Source organism: Ornithorhynchus anatinus, chromosome X4, assembly GCF_004115215.2.
Source record: "Ornithorhynchus anatinus isolate Pmale09 chromosome X4, mOrnAna1.pri.v4, whole genome shotgun sequence".
Classification (NCBI taxonomy): domain Eukaryota; kingdom Metazoa; phylum Chordata; class Mammalia; order Monotremata; family Ornithorhynchidae; genus Ornithorhynchus; species Ornithorhynchus anatinus.
In genome coordinates, this window is record NC_041752.1 from 633,482 (window position 1) to 645,566 (window position 12,085).

At 54.1% G+C, this 12,085-nt stretch overlaps 1 long non-coding RNA gene across 1 annotated transcript in view; it reads right to left on the reverse strand.

The window, feature by feature from the left end:
* Window positions 1-1,311: 1,311 nt before the first annotated feature.
* The window catches only part of LOC120638140, a 70,327-nt gene continuing 59,553 nt past the window's right edge, over window positions 1,312-12,085 (reverse strand). The window contains exons 2-5 of the long non-coding RNA XR_005659645.1: window positions 10,374-10,433; window positions 3,893-4,102; window positions 3,000-3,091; window positions 1,312-1,385 (exon numbers count right to left, since the gene is read on the reverse strand). This is a non-coding gene — a long non-coding RNA (uncharacterized LOC120638140). The remainder of the gene's footprint in view (window positions 1,386-2,999; window positions 3,092-3,892; window positions 4,103-10,373; window positions 10,434-12,085) is intronic.

A 12,085-nucleotide genomic window follows, 5' to 3' on the forward strand; every position in this document is an offset into this window, starting at 1 on the left:
GTGCTAAGTGACCGAACCATAATGCACGCCAGTGTCCTACTCTCTGAAATGGCCATAAGATTTTTAGAGAAGCAGCGTGGCTCAGTGGAAAAAGCTTTGGAGTCGGAGGTCACGGGATCGAATCCCGGCTCGGCCGTTTGTCAGCCGTGTGACTTTGGGCGAGCCACTTAACTTCTCGGTGCCTCAGTGACCTCATCTGTAAAATGAGGATTAAGACTGTGAGCCCCTCGTGGGACAACCCGATTCCCCTGTGTCTACCTGTGTCTACCCAGACTGAGCTCCTCTTCCCCCAGACTGAGCTCCTCTTCCCCCTCTACTCCCTCTGCCATCCCCCCTTTACCTCTCTGCAGCTAAAGCCTCATTTTCCCCTTTTCCCTCTGCTCCTCCACCTCTCCCTTCCCATCCCCACAGCACTGTACCCGCCCGCTCAACTGTATATATTTTCGTTACCCTATTTATTTTGTTAATGAATTGTACATCGCCTTGATTCTATTTAGTTGCCATTGTTTTTACGAGATGTTCTTCCCCTTGACGCTGTTTAGTGCCATTGTTCTTGTCTGTCCGTCTCCCCCGATTAGACTGTAAGCCCGTCAAACGGCAGGGACTGTCTCTATCTGTTGCCGACTTGTTCATCCCAAGCGCTTAGTACAGTGCTCTGCACATAGTAAGCGCTCAATAAATACTATTGAATGAATGAATACCCCAGCGCTTAGAACAGGGCTCGGCACATAGTAAGCGCTTAACAAATACCAACATTATTATTTCTGCTCTCCCTCCTAATTCAGACTCTGAGCCCTATGTGGGACAGGCACTGTGATTAGTTTGCACCTACGCCCGGGCTGAGTACAGTGCCTGGCACACTGGAAGTGATTATGGATGCCTGTCTACTTGTTTTGCTGTCTGTCTCCCCCTTCTAGACTGTGAGCCCGTTGTTGGGTAGGGATTGTCTCTATCTGTGGCCGAACTGTAATAATGTTGGTATTTATTAAGCGCTTACTATGTGCAGAGCACTGTTCTAAGCGCTGGGGGAGATACAGGGTCATCGGGTGGTCCCACGTGAGGCTCACAGTTAATCCCCATTTTACAGATGAGGGAACTGAGGCACAGAGAAGTGAAGTGACTTGCCCACAGTCACACAGCTGACAAGTGGCAGAGCTGGGAGTCGAGCCCATGACCTCTGACTCCGAAGCCCAGGCTCTTTCCACTGAGCCACGGTGCTTCCCCAGTTGTATTTTCCAAGCGCTTAGTCCAGCGCTCTGCACGCAGTGAGCGCTCAATAAATACGATCGAATGAATGAATGAACAGGTACCACGATCATTACTATTATTGGCAGCGTACCGTGCAACAGAGTTGGGAGACAACGGCCCACAGGCAGCTTACAGATCTGTTAGGGAGACAGACATTAAAATTAATTACAGATAGGAGACGGGGCGGAGCGTAAGGATACGGACATGAGTGCCGTGGGGCTGGGGTCGGAACGAGCATCAGAGAGCTCAAGAGGTACAGACCCCAAGTGCATAGGCGACACAGAAAGAAGAACGGATAAATTGGGGAAAGTCAGGGAAGCCTTCTTGGAGAGATTTGACTTTAGAAAGGTTCGAAGGGGAGGAGAATGGCGATCTGTCAGATATGAAGTGGGAGGGAGTTCCACGCCAGAAGGAGGAGGATGTGGGCAAGGGTTTGGTGGCGAGAGAGAGACGAGGTCGAGGTAGAGTGAGTAGGCTGGTGTTAGAGGAGCAGAGTGTGTGGGCTCGGTTGTAGTAGTAGATGAGTGAGGTGAGGTAGGATGCGGAGGATGCTTGGGTGGGAAAAGGTGGGGCCCAGAAGGGGAACCTAGCTTCAGTGGATCCTCCAGAGGATCCCTCTCTTCAAGGAGCTTACAGTCTAGCAGGGGAAACAGACATTTAAATAAATTACAGCTAGTAAATCACAAGTACCTTCCCTTGCCGCCAAGCAAGGCTGTCACTAATGATCCCAGAAAGATCACGTCGCAGCGGCCAGAGCTACGTCCCCTCATCGTTGACACCACCATTCTCCCAAGCCCGCATCCGCGGCAACGCCTAGTACAGTGCTCTGTGCAGAGTTAGTGCTCAATAAATACCAATGACTGATTGACTCATCTCTCTCCCTTCACCCACAGATTCAGTCACCAAATCCCTACCGTTCTATTTTTACCATATCAATGGAATACTGCCTCTTCCACTCCATCCACACAGCGTGGACCGCCACGCTGGTCCAAGCATTTCATATCCCATTTCTCCTACTACAACAGCCTCCTCGCTGACCTCCCTGCCTCTAGCCTCTCCCCTCTCCAGTTCACACTTCAATCTGCTGTATGGATCGTTTATGTCACCAAAAAAACCCAACCCACTCATCATTCTGCACCTCTCTCCCCACTCCTCAAAATACTCCACATTTGGAGGTCTGCCCCTCTGAGCCTCAAGCAGAAACTTCTGACCATTGGCTTTAACTCACTTGGTCATCTCTCGCCATCTTATCTATCCCCACTCCCCTGCCACTTCCACCCGGCGTCACTGTGCCAACTTACTGTGTCTCGTTCTCACCTCTCTATCGCCCCTACGCTTTCTCCCTCCCCCTTCATATTCCGCAGAACTCCTGTTCTCCCCATCTTCGAAGTCCTATTAAAATCGTGTCTCCTATAGGAATCAATCAATCAATCGAATTTATTGAGCTCCTACTATGTGCAGAGCCCTGTACTAAGCACTTGGGAGAGTACACCACAACCAAATTAGCAATCAAGTTCCCTGCCCATAACAAGTTTACGGTCTAGAGGAAGCCTTTACTAACTAATCTCTGAGTCCCCCTGCCCCCAGCTTGTCCCTCCCTACTGGGTCACGTAAGCCTCTAAGCACTCTGATACTCTCCTCATAGCACTTATCTCAGTATCCTTAAACTCTGCTGCTTCCCCTACTTGCAATTTATTTTAATGTCTGTTTCTTCTACTAAACTGTAAACTCCTCGAAGGCAAGGATCATACCTGCTAATTCCATTGTATTGTACTTTCCCAACCGCTAAGTCCACTGTTCCCTGCAGAGCAGCAGTTGCAAGGGCCTGCAGGGTACTAAGGGTCTGGAAAGAATACACAGACGGGAATTAAACATGGTCAGTAAACTGCAAACTCACTGAGGGCAGGAATCAAGTTTTCTTACTCTGTTATATTCTCGAGCACTTAGCACCGTGCCCTGCACCAAGTGCTCAATAAACACCACTGACGGATTGACGACAGACCCAGGTAAAAAAGAATGAAGAAGAACTGCTATCAACACATTTTGTCTTCCTGCATCAGTGTCTCTGTCTGTAGCCCTGCCTCCCCCCTCCCCCTCCCCACCACATGGATGTGTGCATGCAACATACGCACACCCGCGCACGCACACACGCACAGCGAAAGGGAGGTCCTGTTTGCTCAGTCTCAAGTCTCATGACCAAAGGTCCAGCAGGACATCAACTTGCAGCAAAATCTGCTTGGAACAAACTCCTTTCAGGCAGTCGGTGGTATTAATTGGGCGCTTCCTGCGCATACAGCACTGTACTGGACACTTGGGAGAGTAATACAATAGAGTTGGTAGACATAATCCCAGCCCATAAGGAGTTGACAGACCCAGAGGACTGTCCTGTCTGACAAAAACCTCTGTAGAGCACATATTCGGGGGGGGGGACCCCGTACTTGGTAAACAAGATGAAGCCCCCTTGAAGGACCTCAGGGTCTGGAACTCCCAGAGTGTGTCCCACCTCCATGCCGCCACTGTCGGGGTAGGAAGCAAGAACCGTCCCCCTCCGTTCCGAGAAGTGGACCCCAGGGCCCGAGGCTCTACGGTGCCCCAGCCCCCCACCCCCCAATTCCCTCTCTTCCCCCCAGGAAATTTCACCCACAGCGTGTTCCGAGCAGGAAGGGTGGTCCCAATCCCCCCCGGCACGCTCCGTCCCGAGGCTGTCGGCGGTCAGACTGTCCCTCAGACAGTTGGGCCAGGGTGGGCACCGGGCCGGGGTGGGCACCTGAGCCGGGCTGGGAGGTCTGCAGATTCCACGGCCTGAGAACTCCGCGGGCGGGGGTGGGGCAGGAGGCAGGAGCCGACCCTGAATCTGAGGGCGAAAGGTGAAATAAGGAAAATACAAAGTTTTGCATTTCCCAGATGTGCCTCTCCCCCACCCCCTCCCCTCTCCTCCACCCCTTCCCCTCTTCCCCCTCCCCCCATCCCCGGCCCCGCTCCTCTCGCCGCCGCTCAATCAAAGAGAAATCATTGTCACAAATCAAGGTTTCCGGCGCGGCACACACTGCCGCCTTCTTATTTTAGACCTCGAGTTCCAAAATAGCGCGGGGCCGCCTCGGGGTCGGGCTGGGTCAGGCCGGGCCGGGCCGGGCCGGGCCGGGCGAAGAGGTGGAGCCTCCTACGAAGCTCCCACATGTGGTTGGGATGCTTCGCGCTAGCTAGAGGGTGAGGGGGTGTCTCTCTCCCCCTTCCTCCCCTCTCCCCGCTCCTCCCACCCCCCTCTCTTTCCTTCTCCCCCCCATCCTTCCTGCCTCTCCCTTCCCCCTCCTTCCCCCTTCACATCTCTCCACCCTTTCCTCTCCCTTCCTCTTTTCCCTCCTCCCCCACCTCCCCTTTCTCTCTTTCCCCCTTTTCTTTTTTCCTTCCCCTCCTGCGGCCTACCCTCTCCGTTTCCCCTCCCTTCCCCTCCTCTCGGGCCTCTCCTCATCTCTTTACTTTCTCCCTCCCATTTCACCTGAAAGAGGCCTTTGCTGCAGCAGAGAAAGGGAGGGTCGGCGAAGGGAGAGAAGGGCATCGGGCACCAGTCGGACCGTGAACCCCAGCCCCTGGCTCGCAGAGCAGCCATCAAAGAGCTGGACCTCCTGATCCCTTCCCCCACTCAGCCTCCTTTGCCTGCCAGCCTGCGCCCTTTGACCCCTCAGGTCTCCCCTTCAGGTCACGGTCTTCACCTTGCTCCCTCCCCTCGGGTCCCCCCTCGGTCAGGTTACAGTTCCCTGGTCCCCTGGCCCGGGTTTGGCAACTTGGCTGTGGACTCGAGAGCCAAGGGGCCTGGCTTTTCGAACAAATAACTTCCCTGAGCCTGCCTCCCTGACAGGTAAACTGTTCATCTGTGGGACAGTCCATCTGTCGGTCAGTCCATCTGTCGGTCGGTCGGCCCATCAGACGATCAGACGGTCAGGTGATCGGGGGCGCTTGGATGGACAGTCGGTCCATCTGTCGGACAATCAGTTAGTTGGCCAAAGTTAGTTGTCGGTTGACCAGGCAGCTGGTCTGTCGTTCGTCAGAACATCGGTCACAACTGGTTGCCGATGTCATGTAACCCATCAACCAATCGAAGGTATTTATTGAGCACTTATTGTGTGCTGAGCACTGTACTAAGCACTCGGGGAAGTACAGTTCAACAGAATTGGTAGACATGTTCTCTGCCCCAAATATCTTGATCTTTCCAATAGTAATAATAATAACTGTGCTATTTGTTAAGCTCTTACTATGTACCAAGCACTGTACTAGATGCTGGGTTATGCACAAAATGAGTCGGATACGGTCCTTGTCCCACATGGGGTTCACCGACTAAGGGGGTGGGCAAAGACCTATTTCATCTCCATTTTAGGGAGGAAGAAACTGAGGCCCAGAGAAGTGAAGTGAATTGCCCAAGGTAGTGGAGCCAGCATTAGAACCCAGGTCTTCTGACTCCCAGGCTCGTGCTCTTTCCACAAGGTTACACCAACCGCTCTGGATGGTGCTATCTTGGATTGAGGAATATTTTTTAGGCACAATCACGGGAGCTCAGAGAGAATGGGAGATGGCACAAAAGGCAGCCAGCATGTCAGCCGGGGCCCTCGGGTCAGATCTCCATGAGATGGCACATCCTCGTTGGGGGCAGGAGGGGTTCTCCTCTTACTTGTTGTTGACTTGCTGGGTGACCTCTGTCAACTCTCTGCCCCTCTCTGGGCCTAGCAAAAGAATAGTCTCTGGAGAGAAGAAAGGTTTCAGGACCCCTAGGAGTCTTTCAGGACCCCTAGGAGTCTTTGAAAGTTAGAATGGAAGCTCCTTGTGGGCAGGGAATGTGTCATTTGGTTATTCTAAACTTCCCGAGGGCTTAGTATAGTGCACCAGAGAGGCAGCGTGAGGAGCAGCATGGCTTAGTGGATAAAGCCCGGGCCTGGGGGGTCAGAAGGATTTGGCTTGTAATTCTGGCTCTGCCACTTGTCTCCTGTATGACTTTGGGAAAGTCACTTAATTTCTCTGTACCTCAGTTACCTCACCTGTAAAATGCGAATTAAGACAGTGAGCCCCATGTGGGACAACCTGATTACCTTGTATCTACCCCAGCGCTTAGAACAGTGCTTGTCACCTAGTAAGCGCTTAACAAAGACCATTATTATTATGTACTACTTAACTTCTCGGCCTCAGTTAACTCATCTGTAAAATGGGGATTAAGCGTGTGTGCCCCATCTGGGACAGGGACTAATTAACTTGTATCTACCTCAGTGCTTAGAACAGTGCTTGGCACATATTATTATTATTCTCCTTATCCAGTGAGTTTTTCCATAAATGCCACTGGAGGACTACTACTATTTAAAGCACTGCTAGGATATAATTTCCCTGGAGACTGTAAACTTCTTGTGGGCAGGGAACATGCCTACCAACCCTGTTGTCCCGTATTCTCCCAAGCGCTTAGAATAGTGCTCTGCACACAGTAAATGTATATATATATACATGTATATAGTAAGTGCTCAACTGATTGATTGAGCAGTTCCGATGCAGCAAGCATGTGCTAGGTGCTGGGGCAGATACAGGATAATCAGGTCGGACACACGAAGCTCACAGTCTAAGCGGGAGGCAGAAAGGGTAACCCTCTCTAGGGTGTTCAAATGGGATCCTGCCTAGGGGAGCAGGGGGAGGGATTCAGTGACCTTTCAGGGTCGCCTGGTGCCCTGCCTTAAGATTCTCTGGTTTCTTCCAAATGGTAGAGCAGGTGTGTCCGGTGGGGCCGGACCAGAGGGCACCGCACCCTCCGGGGAGGTCCCCAGCCCCGCGGCCGCTCGATCCGTGGCCTGGGTGACCCGTCTGCCCCGGCCAGCCACCTCCCGCCACCAGTTGAGAGCTGCCTCCCCGTGCTGGACGCCGCAGGGCGGCCCCTGCTCGCTCGTTGCTGACCTGGATTTGAACCGGCGACCCTGGGGTGACGTTCCCGGCCCCGCTGCTCGCTGCTCTTCCTTCGGGCACTCTGGGATGGGGAGGTGGGGGAGCCTGTGCTTGGGGAGAGAGACGCAGCAGAGGGACCTGGGCCCCCTCTCCACTTCTTCCACTCCCACACGGCCGCCCGCCGCGGCCAGAGGTGTCCACTCCGATCTCCCCGGCCCCCGACCTCCAGCCATCTGGCCCGTCCCCCCGCCCCGGCGCCCCCTGCCCCGCCTGCGCTGGAGAGGCCAAGGTCGCCGGGGGACTAACCTTCACAGATGGAGCGGTCCGAGCGGCGCTCGGCCCGGGGGCAGAGGGACGGACAGGCCGTGTTTGCGTTCTGCACAGAAGGCTGAGATCCAGAGCTAATTTCCAGGGGTCCCGGTTGGATCTCGGGTCCCAGGGGCTCTCGATGCTCTGTGGCCGGTGAGCCCCGCTCAGCTCTGAGGCGGGGGCGTGCCCTGGACACCCCAAGGGGCCCGGCCCGGGCTCTCTGGCTGCTGGGGTCACCAATTACAAACGGGTGATTCTCAGAGCCCCTCTCAGGGCCTCAGTTTCCTCATTTTTAAAATGGGGACATTCCCCCTGCCTCCAGGAACAGACGAGGATAAAATGAGGTGGTGGGTACGAGGGCACAACCCTGGGTTCATTCGGACATGCGTTACCCCCGACTTAACCACTAAGAGGGCGGATAAACCAGGCTAGGGCCTCAGCCAGGAGATGGTGGGGATGGGCAACCCCTGAGAGGGGGCCGGCGACGACGGGCCTGAACACCTCCCTGTGGGCTAGGAAGCCCACGAGGGGCTAACCACCCACCCGTCCTTCCTGGGTCGGGTCGGGTGGGGTCGGGCGGACAGGAGCAGTGTGTGGGAAGGCAGGGACCAGGCCCCCTCCTCCTGCCCCCATCCCGAGGAAGGACTTTAACATTTGTACTTTCTGACCTATTGTATATTTTGCCTCTGGGCTGACTCGTCTTCCCGTTGCACTGTAAAACCTTCAAGGGCAGGGATCATGTCTTCTACTTTTATCGGTTGTTGCCAAATGCCCAATACAGTGCCCTGTCTACACCAGACATTCAGTCCAGAGTCCTGCACACAGTAGGGGTCCAATATAGTGCTCTGCAAACGGTAATCAAATGCCATCATTATTATTCAATAGCCTTGACTGGGCACCCACTGTATGCAGAGCACTATACTAAGCGCTTGAGAGAGCACAATAGAATTGTTCCCTGCCCTCAAGGAGCTTACACTCTAGCTGGGAAGACAGACAATAAAATTAATTAATGGTACGTAGAGGGAAGCAACAGACACCCAGTACACTACGTTGCATACAGCAAGCATTCAGTACAGTGTCTTGCTTACCATTCAATCACATTTCATTCAATCATATTTACTGAGCACTTACTGTGTGCACAACACTGTACTAAGCGCTTGGGAAAGTACAATAATAAACACTGATGGGACAGCAGGGCAGCACTCTGCACACGGCAGGCACCCAGTTCAGAATTCTGTGCACAATAAGGGCCCAGCACAGCGCTCTGCACAGAGTTGGCACCCAAGGGCGGCAGCTGCTGAATAGGCCGGTCTCACCGCCTCGCTGAACCCGCGGCGTGGCTCAGTGGAAAGACCCCGGGCTTAGGAATCAGAGGTCGTGGGTTCTAATCCCGGCTCCGCCACCCGTCAGCTGGGTGACTTTGGGCGAATCACTTGATTTGGTGCCTCAGTGACCTCATCTGTAAAGTGGGGATGAAGACGGTGAGCCCCACGTGGGACAACCTGATTAACCTGTATCTACCCCAGTGCTTAGAACAGTGCTCGGCACATAATAAGCACTTAACAAATACCATCATTATTATTATTATTATTATTATTTTTGTTAATGTTAATAAACGCCATTGTCCTAGTCTGAAAGGGGTAGCCACTAGAGGGCGACCCCGAATTTCCAACCTGGGCTTGATGAGCTTCTCCTAGACCCAGGGGCAAGTAATGGGGGGGTGGGGGGTATTTCATAGGGCTGGCGAGGAGAGTGGGGAGCAGCAGCGTAGCTCCCTGGAAGGAGCCCGGGCTTGGGAGTCAGAGGTCATGGGTTCTAATCCCGCCTGCGCCACTTGTCAGCTGTGTGACTGTGGGCAGGTCACTTCACTTCTCTGTGCCTCAGTTCCCTCATCTGTAAAATGGGGATTAACTGTGAGCCTCACGTGGGGCAACCTGATGACCCTGTATCTACCCCAGCGCTTAAAACAGTGCTCTGCACATAGTAAGCGCTTAACAAATACCAACATTATTATTATTATTATTAATCCCGCCTCCGCCGCTTGTCAGCTGTGCGACTTTGGACAGGTCACTTAACTTCTCTGGGCTTCAGTTCCTTCATCTGTAAAATGGGGATTAAGACTGTGAGCCCCACGTGGGACAACCTGATTAGCCTGCCCAGCGCTTAGAACAGTGCCTGGCACACAGTAAGTGCTTAAACAAATACCGTCATTATTATTCCGTCCAACTCCCTGCCTTCAAGAAGCTTGCTCCCAAATAGCCCCGGGCAGACTCTGCACTGTAAGCTCACTGTGGGCAGGGACTCTGTTTATTGTTGTATCATGCTCTCCCAAGTGCTTAGTACAGTGCTCTGCCCACATTAAGTGCACAATACACACGATCACTTGATTGACAGATCCCAGGGAAAAGAGGGATCTTGGTATCATGTCTCATAGACCTCCAGGTCCAGAAAACATTCCTTCTGCCTCCTGCCACGTAACGTACCTCTCCAGAAGCACAGTATGCTGAAATGGATCTCTGTGAGAGTTGCCTGCTACAATAAACCTAGCATGCTCCAATTTATCGCTCCATAATTCCGACTGCTACGATGCGTATCTCTCCATAAATACAGTTTGCCTCAACGGAGCTCTGTAAAAACCCCCTACTACAATCTATGTCTCCATAAGCAAAGTACGTTACAGTGCATCTCTCAATAATTTTGTCCGCTCTCTACAGTACCTCTTGCCGTAACATACCGCCATAAACACTGTAACGCTCCCTGCTCCGAGGTACCTCTCCATAAATTCTACCCGGTAGGGAAGGCAGCGTGGCTTGGAGAAAAGAGCACGGGGCTAGGAGTCAGGAGACCTAGTTTCGAGACGCACCTCGGCCCCAGAACTGCCAGGAAATCTTGGATAAATCACTTACCCTTTCCAGGACTCGGTTTCCTCCTCTGTAAATTGGTTTGAACTTGCCCCCATCCAGCTCCTGTGGGGATAGTATTTGGGAACAAATCATTTTGAGTTTTTCCCTCTGTCCCCCCCACCTTCCCGGTTCTGCAAACTCCTGGCCCGCCGCGTCTCAGTCTGTACTCATTCCTGTCCAGGCTGCAGGATCTTGACCCTAAACCGAAGTTTGGAATCTGCAGATAATCCCCAAACCTCCTGGGTGTCACCAGCACTCAACGTAACTCACTCCTAAGCCCTTTTCTAGACGGGCAAGTGGTTCTTGCCAAAAGACTACTTGGGTCTCGTTGGGGGTGGCCTTGGGGCTACGTGGGCAGAAGGGCATACCGTTGGGCACCTAATGGGCAGTTGGCAGGACAAAGGGCCACGCAGCGTAGACTCGGCCCGAGCTGCTGGGCTGCCTTGTCTTCACTGGATGATGCCTCTGGATATTATCCTCGGGGGCAGGAGAAGGAGGGGGAAAAGGAGGAGGAGGAAGAGGAGGAGGAAGGGGTCCAGGGTCCCGGTCCCTTGTCCCTCTTCCTTGGGTTTCTGGTTTGACCCACGCCACCATACCTTGTTGTGCAGGGCCCCTACTGTGTGCGGAATGCTATGCTGGGCATCAGCTGTGTGCAGAGCACTGTGCTGGGCTCCCACTGTGGGCAAAGCGCTGGTCGGAGCCATCGGAGAAGACCCGGCCCCATCAACCGGGAACCCCGAACCCAACGGACCAGTGGACCCAGGCAGCTGGGGCCAGTTTAGAGCAGAGTCCCAGTCAGACAGACCTACCCCGATGAGAGAAATCCGTCTGCCTGCAGCGTGCCTTAGTGGAGAGAGCCCGGGCTTGGGAGTCAGAGGTCGGGGGTTCTAATCCCGGCTCCACCACTTGTCAGCTGTGTGAGTTTGGGCAAGTCACTTCGCTGGGCCTCAGTTACCTCATCTGTAAAATGGGGATCAAGGCTGTGAACCCCACCTGGGACAACCCGATTACCTTGTACCTACCCCAGCACTTAGAACGGTGCTTGGCACATAGTAAATGCTTAACAAATGCCATTATTATTATTATTAGAGAGAGAGAAAGGAGTAGGCAGCAGCGCATCTGGCGAGCGTTAAGGGGTCGGAGGGGGGTGGGGGGCAGGACCAGGGGTCCTGAGCAGTGAGAGCAGCGGCGGGCTGGGCCGGGCCTGTGGTTTGGGTAGACGCCCGCCTTCACCCACCCTCGCCTTCCTGCCTTCCCGGAGCCGCCAGCGACTCCTCCCTTCTTGGAAGTGGCCTCGCCACCCCCCGGAGGCCCCCGCGGGGGTCCCGCCGTCGCCGGTCCACCCGCGTCCCGCGCCTGGGGGAGCCGGGACGCCCGGGTTCATCCGGCACTCGGACCGCCCCTCCCCACGGGGCCACCGTTGGAGCTCCGTCTTTGAGCACCTGTGGGTGGGCGAGGGCTGCTCACTCTGTGCGCTCTCTCTCTTTCTTTCTCTCTCGAGGCCCCCACCCCCTCCCTTCTAGACTGTGAGCCCGTTGTTGGGCAGGGATTGTCTATTTGTTGCTGAATGGAACTTTCCAAGCACTTAGTACAGTGCTCTGCACCCAGTAACACTCAATAAATACGATAGAATGAATGAATGAATGGGAGGAGACTGATTTTGTGACCCCTTCCGCTCTGTGGGGGAATCCAGGAGGTGCGAGCCCATGAGCCCC